Genomic DNA, 12,028 nt, shown 5'->3' on the forward strand with positions numbered 1-12,028 from the left:
GTTCCAGTTCGGTATCAGCTTTTCCCCGGAGCTGGATTTGGTGATTTCTATGTAGCCGCATTTGATCTTTAATGTCATCACTCCAACCTGTCTTCAACCCAGAATATTGAGTTTCTAATTGGACAGAAGGACTTTAATGGAAAGAATTAGCCAAAGCCAATTCTGAACATGGTTTGCAACCAACAGATTGTACCTGATGATTTTAATAGAAATGTTTTGTTTTTAAATTCAGTACTAAAAACCAGCTAAAACAAGAGATGGAATGAATTCTCAGACTCTGAACACACTGGGTGTCCTAAACAGAATTGAAGCAGCAAAGAGCTAGTATTTTGGTTACTGCCAGGATTGTTGATTGGTTGCCTATTTTGTAAGAAGCACGTAGCATTTTAAACCAGTTACATGAAACGTTTGCTATTTAGTTCTCCCTCTCTTTATCAAAGCTCCTCTCCTTGCTCCTTAATTTGCAGCAGTCTTTTATTGCATATGAATGTATATTTTTAATTATTTCATGGGATGTAGGCATCATTGTTAGTTGCCCAACCATAAAATATAACTATAGATATAATATATTTATAATATTTAGGGGTGGTGGGGGGTTGATGTTTTAAATATGTGTGGGCTACCAATCAAGCAGCCTACTTGATTGGCACCCCTTCTACAAACATTCACTCCTCCACCGATGACCAGTGGCATCAGTGTGTAGCATCTACAAGATGCGCTGCAGAATCTCACCACGGCTGCTTAGGCAGCATCTTCCAAACTCACGACCGCTACCATCTAGAAGGTCAAGGGCAGCAGATATGTGGGAATGCCACTACCTGGAATTTCCCCTTCAAGCCACTCACCATCCTGACTTGGAAATATATCGCCATTCTTTCACTATGGCTGGGTCAAAATCCTGGAACTCCCTCCCTAACAGCACTGTGGGTGTACCTACACCTCATGGACTGCAGCGGTTCAAGAAGGCAGCTCACCACCACCTTCTCAAGGCAATTGGGGATGGGCAATAAATTCTGGCCTAGCCAGTGATTCCCATATTACGTAAATGAATGTAAAAAATGTGCTACTGATTTTATTCCATAAGGCATCTTGTTCTTTGCACCGAACAGGATGCTGAGCAAACATGACATGCAGCCAAAGCAGAAAATCCACCATATATAGATGAAAATTTTCTGCACTCGTGCATACTGCAGCATGATAAAGAAAGCATAGTGAAAGGTGGTATCATGGTGACTGTAAGTTCATACTTGTTGCAGTTTTCAGCATACTTGATGCAATTGGTCAAGAATAAATTGCTAATTATAGTGCATGGAGTTGCTAGTAGCAGTGAAGTAAGAGATTTTGGATTAGTATTTTGAACAACCAGTAGAAAAGTCTTGAATTTGATTTAAATCTAACATTCAGTATTGTATCCCAGTGCAGTTGCCCCTTAAATCCAACATATTTTAATTTGGTTAATTTTTCAATGCTGCAAATATTGTAGTGATGGCCATGTTTTAGTCATAGTATTTTCATCTCTTAAGTCAAAATTCCAACTCCAGAGATTTGAACAAAATAAAATTTGAGATGGATAATCTAGTTGCGGTACTGAAACAAAGCCACGTTATACTTTAAATCTAAATTTAACTCACAAATTGACTGCCATATTTCCTACATTACAGCTATAATTGTATTTCAAAGAAAGTACTTTGTTGTCTCTGAAGTGCTTTGGTATGCCCTGAGTTCATAAAAGTCACTATTGCTGACAAGAGAGACATGTTGCCAAAGCTTTTTGTCTTGCACTCATCGGGACAAATGCAAGAATGTCAGATTTCAAATGATCACAGCAGTTTGTATTACAGGAGAAAAGTGTGCTGGTTGGTTGACAAGTTGACTCTGGCAGTGGTATTGCCATGGAGGCGAACCCCTCAGTTCCCGCAAGGCTTGAACATATTACTTTTGTTTGCAGAGAACGAGTCTGTGTATGAATATATGTCGCTTCTAGCAAGCATACATGAACCATATTACGAGCTGATTAACAGCCAGTTTAAGATAATGTAGCTATTAATGCACTTGGAATTGTTCAGCAAGTGCTGCCCAATCTCAAAATTGCATCTAATAGTAGACGGTTTAGGTTTTGCAGCTGTGGGCTGTTTGAGTATGATCCTTACGCTGTCTATTACAAACAACTGAAGGAACATGCTTTTAGATTCAGTTAGCCAATCGCTGGGATGTACTGCCTACGTACCTGGCATCTCGCCAGCACTGAAAAAGATACACAACGTTGCTTATTGTGTGGTAGGCAGAACATCCTTTTTTGGACTGACAGCAACACCCAATAGTGGAACATACCACTCGCGTAGCCACTCCATAGTAGCAATCTGAAATGGCTTGCTTTACCTGTTGTTCAAATTTTTCACACATTTTGCCTTTCGAGGGTAATTTGAAGTAGACTGGCATTTTTCAGGTCTGAAAGTGACGACCATTGATTCCCATTTGCAAGTTGCGCAATACACAGTGAGCAGTGATCTGTTTAGATAGCCTTTGCCCCACAGAATGGCTTTGATGCACTCCAGCTGTGAGTCAAGCTTGCAGGTTGAGCAAATGGCTAGGACCCTATTTACAAGATTGTACTCAAGGCCAATCTTGTAGCGCATGGAGGTTTATGAATCCCAATGCTTTCCCCATGCCCTGTACTGAAGAGCTGCCCAGATTGTGCACTCCAGTTCCAAAGGGAAACTTGAACCCACAACTGAAGAGAGTTCCGAAGAAGAGTTATATTGGACTCAACATTAACTCTGTTTCTCTCTCTACGAATGCTGCCAGACCTGCTGAGTTTTTCCAGCTCCCTCTGTTCTTACTGTTGAACCCACAACCTGTTGACTCAAGAGGTGAGAGTACTACCATTGAGCCATGCTCTCAATGGCGTAATTTTGAAATGATGTACAGGGTGAGAGGAGAAACCATTACAGGCAAAATGCTCACTACATTGGAGTCGGAGGAACCAAGTGAGGGAGTAGAGGAAATCTGTAAATCTAAATGATAGAGAAAATCAGAAAGTAATAGATAAGACTAAGTACAATAGAAATCGAAGAAAATCAGAAACATAAAGAATGAATGAACTTGCATTTACATAGTTCCTTTCTCTAATATTGCTGAAGAAAGAGACATATTCCAGATGCTTTTTGTCTTGCACTCATCAGGACAAACAGAAGAACACCGAATTTCAAACTATCACAGCAATTTATACTACAGGAGAAAAAGGTGCTGATTGATTGGGCCGACTGGCTGAGGCATTGCGCAGGAGAAAGCAACTGGGAACTGTAGGCTCCCCGAGCTCCCGGGTATTCAAAAAGGTTGCAAGGCTTGAACATGTTCATTCTGCAGACATGTGCTAAGGCCACTGAGTTTGTTTTAAACTTACGTGAATTGAAGGACTTCGGAGTGGGAAAAAATATAATTGATTCTAGCAGTTGCTTGTGACACACTAGTGGCTTCCATGGTTTGTTGATATCATCATGTTGGCGCCCTGGTGATATCAGTGTTTCTTTTCTTCTGTTTTCCCCACATCACTCACAATAACAAAAAACTTCAAATGGGAGCAGTAAGGGGGAGGGAAGAAAAAACTGTGTACTTTGGTGAGAGTATTGTAGAGGACACTATGACCTAAAGAAAATGCTCACATGGAAGTCTGCTGATAATGTGACTTTACTGGCATGCTACAGATCAGAGCTATTATAATAGTCATTTTACTTATGCTGTGAAATAAACAAATATTGATTAACAGCTTTAATTAAGATTGCTGCACAAAACTTAATAGAAAGTTAAAGAGGTGATTGTTAAATGTGAAGTATAACATTGAGTGGCTAATTGTAATTGCAGACAGAAACGTAACTCTCAAAATAAGCGGTTGTTAAACTTTCTAGCCAGCTTTGCTGTGTTGTATCTTTGTATAGCATCTTTAACACTTTGGTTTCAACCGAGTAGCCACAAATCAATCTAGCTCAATCTCTAAGTCCAGGTTTATTTTCTTCTATCAGTATTAGTTAGTATTATTTATCAGTATTAAAGTTCATTTGCCAAAGATTTCCCCCTTCAATAAAGAACATAGAACGTAGGTTCTTCAGGGAGCTAAATACTAGATTAAGAAGCAGAAACCCAGTGTAGTAATTCTGAAGTACCCTGAATGTTGTATGCTGAACCTGATAGAATGGAAGTTTAGAATTGCCAATACATGAAAGGATGGTTTAGAAGGAAAGGTCTAAGATTCTCGAGCAGTAGGACAAATTTATGGGCCAGGGAAGCCTATTCAGATATGTGATATATTTCATCTAAACTTGAGAGATGCTTGCAAGCATGTGGAAAGGGTAAATAGAGCAATGGGGAAAGTTGGAGTAAGAAGCGAAAATCTATTCTCTCAAAAGGTGAGAAAAAGATAATCGGGTTGTGTGATAACACTTGACTTTTCTACACAGTGCAAGAGATAAAACAAATGAGATGGATGCACACATTCAAAGTGTATGATGTAGCTATTAAAGAATTCTGGCTATAAGTTCTGCATGATTGGTAGCTGAATATTCCAGGTTTTGGAATCTTTAAATGGATTTGAAGTACAGTTTAGCCATAACGTAATTAAATAATAGAGCGGACTCGAGTGGCTGATCGCTGCTTCTTGTTAACATACAGACATACGAGTTAGGAGCAAGAGTAGGCCATTTTGCCATTCAATAGGATCATGGCTGATTCGGTCTACCCCTAATTAAACTTACCTTAAAAATTATTCAATGACCCTGCCTCCACTGCTGTCTGGGAAAGAAAGTTCCAAAGATTCATGACCTTCTGAGAAAATTTCTTCTCATCTTTGTCTTAAATGGGAGACCACTTATTTTTAAACTGTGGCCCCTACATCTAGCCTCTCCCTCAAGGGGGAGCACCCTTTCAGCATTCACCCTGTCAAGTTCCCTCAGGGGTTCTTAAGTTTCAATAAGATCACTTCTCAATCTTCTAAACTCTGATGGATATAGTTCCAGCCCTGTTCCTATGGCTTTTTGAGAGAGAGAGGTGGAGCACTGTACTCACCTTTGCTCTATTGTGGTGCCATTGAATGCAGATCCTTGGGGTGATGCTGGTGGCATGAACTTGGTCAGCAACTCTGTCCAAGCCTGTATTTGTGGCTTAGGGATGCTTCTGTGTTAATAGGGAAAGTACTCCTTCTTCCTTCTTCCCCCCCCCCCCCCCCCCCTTGATTTCCATTAGATCCTTCGGAGAGACATCAAAAAAATGGAGTGGGTGAGTGATGCCAGATATTTGACCCATTACAAGGTAATTTTCAGATTTGTGCAGTCATGTCCAAGCAAATATGCTTAAAGAGGTGCATCTCTAATGCTGTTTATTTATACTAAGATTGGATTCAAGTTATTCAAATAAGTGCTATTTTGGTAAATGCTGACAGCACTTCCTGTTCAGGGATGTTATTTTGGAACTTTGTTTAACTTATAGTATGCTTGACAGAACAGATTGTTTTAAGATTGCAGTAATAAGCTGGATGGGAGTCCCCAGTGCCAGTGGTAGGTTTTGAGCTAACATTATGTGACAAGAATTTGAACATTGTAGTTTCAGATAACTAACACCTACAAACATAATGACTGCTGACCCTTTTATAATGCACTGACCCATTAACATGTAGAATATTTCAATGCATTTTCAAATAGATATTTTGACTTAATTGGTGTGTTTAATAAATAATTTATATAGAACATTTACTATTTACACTAACACAATGGGCTGTAACTTCCAAGCTCCAGGCCAGTATAACTGGGGGAAACCCCCAAAGATGTGCTGGAAACCTCTCCTTCTACTTAGTGTCTTAAAGTGTTGAGTAGCTAGTAACTGTTGAGCTATAATACCCTTGCACTATTGCACTATTAATCCACCGCATATAACCTGGTTAATGTGAGCATAAACTTCATTCACAGCTGGCTGTTGAAAGAAACCTATTTCTCCCTCATGGTAAATGGGAAAGAGTATTGAGTGCAGAATAAGGGTGCTTTTTAAAAATTTGTCCTTGGGATATGAGCGTCACTGTCCAGACCAGCATTTGTTGCCCATCCCTAAATGCCCATGAGGAGGTAGCGGTGAGCTGCCTTCTTGAACCACTACTGTCCATGTGGTGTAAGTATATCCACAAATGCTGTTAGGGTGGGAGTTCCAGGTCTTTGACCCAGGAAAGGAATATGCTTCCAAGACAGGATGGTGTGTGACTTGGAGGGGAACTTGTGGATGATGCTATTCTCATGCGCCTACTACCCTTGGCCTTCTAAGTGGAAGAGATGATAAGTTTAGAAGGTGCTGTTGAAGGAGCCATGGCGAGTTGCTGCTGTGCATTTTGTATATGGTGCACACGGCACCACTGGTGATGAAATGAATGTTTAAGGTGGTGGATAAAGTGCATATCAAATGGCTGCTTTGACTTGGTTGTTGTTGACCTTGTGTATTGCTGGAGCTCCACTCATCCAGGCAAGTGGAGAGTATTCTATCACACCCCTTATTTTTGTCTTAGGGTAGAACTTTGAGAAACTATACACATAAGAAATTAGGGATCACTGTGCCTGAAGCCATCCATTCCTTCATTGTGGATGGTTTGGCGCAGCCTGAATCCCTGAACAAAAAGGCAGTTCAGATCAATTCCAGAATCAGAGACAAACTCTCAGGTTGTGGTTTTTGCATATGCTGAAACTTTAGAATCCCCACCCAGGTGAAGTTGATAATGGTGGACAGGCTTTGTGGAGTCAAGATCTAGATTCCTTAGCCTCTGTCCTATCCCTTATAGCCACAGTATTTATGTGGCTAGCTCAGTTAAGTTTCTGGTCAGTGGTAACCGCCACCCCCCCCAGAAAATTGGTGAGATATTCAGCGATGGTAATGCCATTAAACATCATGGGGAGATGGCTAGATAGATGCTCTTGTTGGAGGTGGTCATTGCCTGGCACTTGCATGGCACAAATATTATTTGCCACTTAACAGCCCGAGCTGAATGTTGTCTAGATCTTGCTGTATGTAGGTATGGAGTGTTTCATTTTTTGGGGAGGTGTGAATGGAAGTGAACACTGTGCATTTATCAATGAACATCCCTAATTCTCACCTTATTTTGAAAGGAATGTCATCAAAGCAGCTGAAGATTGTTGGGCCTAGGACATGACCCTGAGGAATTCCTGCAGCATTGCCTGGGAACTGAGATGATTCATTGTAGAAAGATAGAATCATAGAAATCTTGAAGCTGAAGGAAGTCAATCAGCTTCTATCGCTAGAACTAACCTGTTCTAATCCTATTTGCTGCTTCTTTCTCCGTAGTCTTTTGATATCTTTTTTCAAGTACATATCTAATCCCTTTTTAAATGTTGATAATGCTTAGACTTGCTTTATCTCAAAACCTCTCAAGTACAATGAACTCTAATAAATTTATCATAACATCTGCAATCTAATTGTAATTCATGTTATGCTGACAGAAATCCAGTGTCCAACATTTGTGGCATGATAATGTAAGGAATTAATAAGCTGCTTGCCAAGATTCAATGAATCTGATTTTATAATGATTTTGAATCCTGGATTGTCATTAATTATTTTTGCTCAGCAGAAATAGTAGCTTTTAGCCACATATGATAAAACAATGTTAATACATCTGAGTAGATATGTTCTCATTACCTTGTCATTTTGAAAACTTTATTGCTTAAATGTCACATCAGAATTTCCTAAGAATTTTAATAAGATTAGCATGCCTTAATTGAGCAATATTGGTAGTAAAAATGGTAATCCTGCAACTCGATTGTGTGAAATCTGAGGAATTTCATTTCATTATCTTTTCAATTATCTTTTTTTTAGTTTTATTACAATTGACAGGCCAGATCTCACAGGGAAAATAAATGTATGTTAATGATGCATTCATTAATGCACACATCAGCCAGAAAATTGAGGGGATTAAGACATACTGCATGAGTTGCGAATCTCCAGAAATTGCAGGCTTATTTTTCCGTCCCCTATTTGCTTTTCACAAATAGCATCTTGCCCTTAGCAGTGTTGTAATTTTCAAGAACTTGCTGGGTTTGCGCATTAATCTCACCTCAAAGTTACAGCTGGTAATTAAGCACGCAAGTACTTTCTTATAGTGTGATCATTGTTAATGTATTATAAGTCAACCTCTCTGGCCCAGAAAGGAAGCAGTTTAAACTGTTCAATCTCATTCCTGTATGTAATGAATTTTTAGACTTAATAAAACACATTTCTTGCTTCGCATTTCTCCTTTTTCTCTCAATCCAATCAGACTGGTGGTTCGCTAAAACTGCAGATATCCCGTTCACCTTGCCGTTATCAGCTTGCACTTCCAGCGGGTTACAATGCAAGTTTTTTTGGAGCGGGGGTTCGAAGAATTCAGGAAACTGTATAACTAATTGTGTACACCCAACTTCGGAAAGATTGACCAATTATTTTTTCCTGTCTTTCCAGAGCTCTCTATTCTATGAGGACTCTGTGGCAGCATGCTCCTTAAAGTCTTCGTACCAATCCAGTTTCCCAAACAGTGTGAGAAGTCCAAAAGGAATAAAACCGGATGGGCCATCTGGCCCCGGCTTAGGCGCTGGAAATGACAATGGCCAGCCCTGTCGACCCTGCAAAGTACCCCTAGGCAGAATTTTATGCAGGGGCATATAGCTCACTCTTCTCCTCCTCTCTCTCCGGCCCTCCGCACCCCCCCCCCCCCCCAAAGTAGAAAAGTTGGTCAGCAGATTGACAACTTTAAAAAGGGCTTCCCCGCAGTGATTATATGTTGGTGACGGCCTTAACAAGGTGACTTACTGCCCCCCCCAAGTCCTGCTCTCGAGAGCTGTCGCCCAGTCTAATTGGCCAGCAGCTGAGTGGCCCCAGCAGTGCCAGAACATAGTAGTGGCTGCTGCTGAGACTACACGGAGCTCCAAGAAGATGATCCATCAATACTGGACTGAAAGGCAAGTCCAGGGTTTTTGGTTGGGGAGGTGTTGGGTAAGAGAGGGTGTGGCGTGGGTTCTAGAGACTAGCCGGTATCATCCTGTGGAGGTGGGCACAGCTCCCCCACCCTCTTCCCTGAGTTGGAAAAGTAGCAGGTTGGTCACTTTCCACCTTTCCCTGTCCACCACACTATGGCAGCGGAGGCAGAAATAGGCCCTTTAATTGGCCTAAGGATGGATTGGCTGGCTGGCTGCCTTACCCACCTGCTGTAATATGGGGGACAGCTCGTGTAGGCAGGAAGACAGTGGGCTAGTCACCCATTTTATTTTACGTTCTTATTATGTTTATTTCATGCCATAAAATTCAACCCCCATCCACACCATTACAAACATCTGGGGGCTTATACCAAATCGGGAGAGTTGTCCCACAGTCTAGTCAAGCAGCAGCCTGCCCCAGGCATACTCAGAGAATCATATCTTTCAGTCAATGTCCCAAACATCACCATTCCTGGATATGTTGTGTCTCACGGGCAAGGCAAACCACCGGAGGTGATAGCATAATGATATATAGGTAGGAGGAACAAAAACAAAAATTGCTGGAAAAACTCAGCAAGTCTGACAACATCTGTGGAGAGAAAGTCAGAGTTAACGTTTCGGGTCCTGATGACTTCTTCAGAACAGGTAGGAGGAAATTGCCCTGGGCAGCCTCAGCATTGACTCCCAACCTCATGAAGTCTCATGGCATCAGGTCAAACATAGGCAAGGAAACTTCCTGCTGATTACCACCTAATGGCCTCCCTCAGCTGATGTTTCGGTGCTAATCACCACTTGGAGGAAGCAGAGGGTGGCAAGGTCACAAAATATATTCTGAGTGGGGGACATCAGTAGCCAGCAACAAGAGTGGCTCAATAGTACCACTGCTGACCAAACTGGCTGAGTCCTGAAGGACATAGATGCTAGATTGGGTCTGCAGCAGGTGATGAGGGAACCAACAAAGGGGAAAACCTACTACATCCTCTTCTCACCAATCTACCCATTGCAGATGCATCTGTCCATGGCCATATTAGTAGAAGTAACCACCACACAGTTCTTGGGAAGACAAAGTCCTGTTTTCATACTGAAGATACCGCCCATCATGTTTTGTAGCACTACTACTGTGCTAAATGGGATAGATCCAGAACAGACCTCGTAACTTGAGACTGGGAATCCAAGAGGCTCTGTGGGCCATTAGCAGCAAAATTGTATTTAACTGCAATCTGTAACCTCACAGCCAAGCATATCACTCACTCTCTACCATTGCCATCAAGCCAAGGAATCAGCCGTGATTCTCATTGAGTGCAGGAGGGCATGGCAGGAGCAGCACCAGGCATGCTGAAAAATGAGGTGCAGCTACAGCATATGACTACTTGCGTGCCAAACCGTGTAAGCAGCATGTGATAGATGGGGCTAAATGATCCCACAGCCAATGGATTAGATCAGAGCTCTGTAGTCCTGCCACGTTCAGTCATGAATGGTGGTGGACAATTAAACAACTCACTGGAGGAGGAGGCTCCACAAATATATCCTTCCACAATGATAGGGAGCCCAGCACATCAGTGCTAAAGGCAAGGTTGAAGCATTTTCAGCCATCTTCATCCAGAAGTGCTGAGTGGATGATCCATCTCAGCAGCCTCTGGAGGTCCCCTGCATCACAGATGCCAGTCTTCAACCAATCTGATTCACTCTGCATGATATCAAGAAACTGCTGAAGGCACTGGATACTGCAAAGGATATGGGCCTTGACAGCATTCCAGCATAGTACTGAAGACTTGTGCTGCAGAACTAACAGTACAACTACAACAGTGGCATCTACCCGGCAATGTGGGAAATTGCCCAAGTGTGTCCTGTCCAGAAAAATCAGGTCAGATCTAATCCAGCCAATTACCACTCCATCAGTCTACTCTCAATCATTGAAAAGTGATAGAAGGTTTCATTGACAGTGCTTCAGGTGGCACTTACACCACAATAACCTGCTTACTGATGCCCAGGGCCAGTCAGCTCCTGACCTCATTACAGCCTTCACCCAAACATGGACGAGAGAGCTGAATTCCAGAGATGCTGTGAAAGTGACTGCCCTTGCCATCAAGGTAACATTTGATCGAGTTGACATCAAGGAGTGCTAGCAAAACTGGTGTTGATGGGAATCAGGAGCTGGGGGGGGCGGGAAGCAGGTTGAAGCTATACCTGGTTCAAAGAAAGTTGGTTGTGATTGTTGGAGGCCAATCCTTTCAATTCCAGGACATTGTTGCAGGGATTCCTTAGGGTAGTGTCCTAGGCCCAACCATCTTCAGCTTCTTTATCAATGACCTTCGGTCCATTCTAAGGCTGGGAATTTTGCGGCAAGTAACTCACCTCTGGACTCCCCAAAGCCTGTCCACCATCTACAAGGCACAAGTCAGGAGTGTGAAGGAATATTCTCCACCTGCCTAGATGAGTGCAGCTCCAATAACACGAGCTCAACACCAGGATAAAGTAGCCCAATTGTTTGGCACCCCTTCCATTGTCTTAAACATTCACTCCCTCCACCACTGAGGCGCAATGGCAGTAGTGTGTACTATATGCAAGATGCACTGCAGTAACTCACTAAGCCCCCTTCGACAGCATTTCCAAAGCTATGATCTCTACCCTAGAAGGACAAACGTAGCAGGTGCATGGCAACACCACCACTTGTAAGTTCCCTTCCAAGCCACACACCATTCTGACTTGGAACTATATTGCTGTTCCTTCTGTCACTGGTTCAAAATCCTGGAACTCCCTTCCTAACAGCATTGTGGGTGTACCTACACCAGATGGGCTGCAGTGGTTCAAGAAGGCAGCTCACCACCACCTTTTCTAAGGCATTTGGGGATGGGCAACAAAAGTTGGCTTTGTCAGTGATGTCTAGGTTCCAGGAAAGAATATAAAAAAAGTATGCGGTACAAGAATAGATTTGGTCACTGTGCCTGACCCAACCTAAAATTGCATGGAGCTAGGTAAAATGTGAATCATTTGCACTGTTATTTAAATACCATTGGAAGAGATGCAGATAGCTACAT

General features: G+C 42.2%; 1 protein-coding gene across 7 annotated transcripts in view; it reads left to right on the plus strand.

Moving 5' to 3' along the window:
• The window catches only part of khdrbs3 (KH domain containing, RNA binding, signal transduction associated 3), a 215,991-nt gene that overhangs the window by 38,114 nt on the left and 165,849 nt on the right, over nucleotides 1–12,028 (plus strand). The window lies entirely within an intron of this gene.

This window comes from Cetorhinus maximus, chromosome 4, assembly GCF_964194155.1.
Source record: "Cetorhinus maximus chromosome 4, sCetMax3.hap1.1, whole genome shotgun sequence".
Taxonomy (NCBI): Eukaryota; Metazoa; Chordata; class Chondrichthyes; order Lamniformes; family Cetorhinidae; genus Cetorhinus; species Cetorhinus maximus.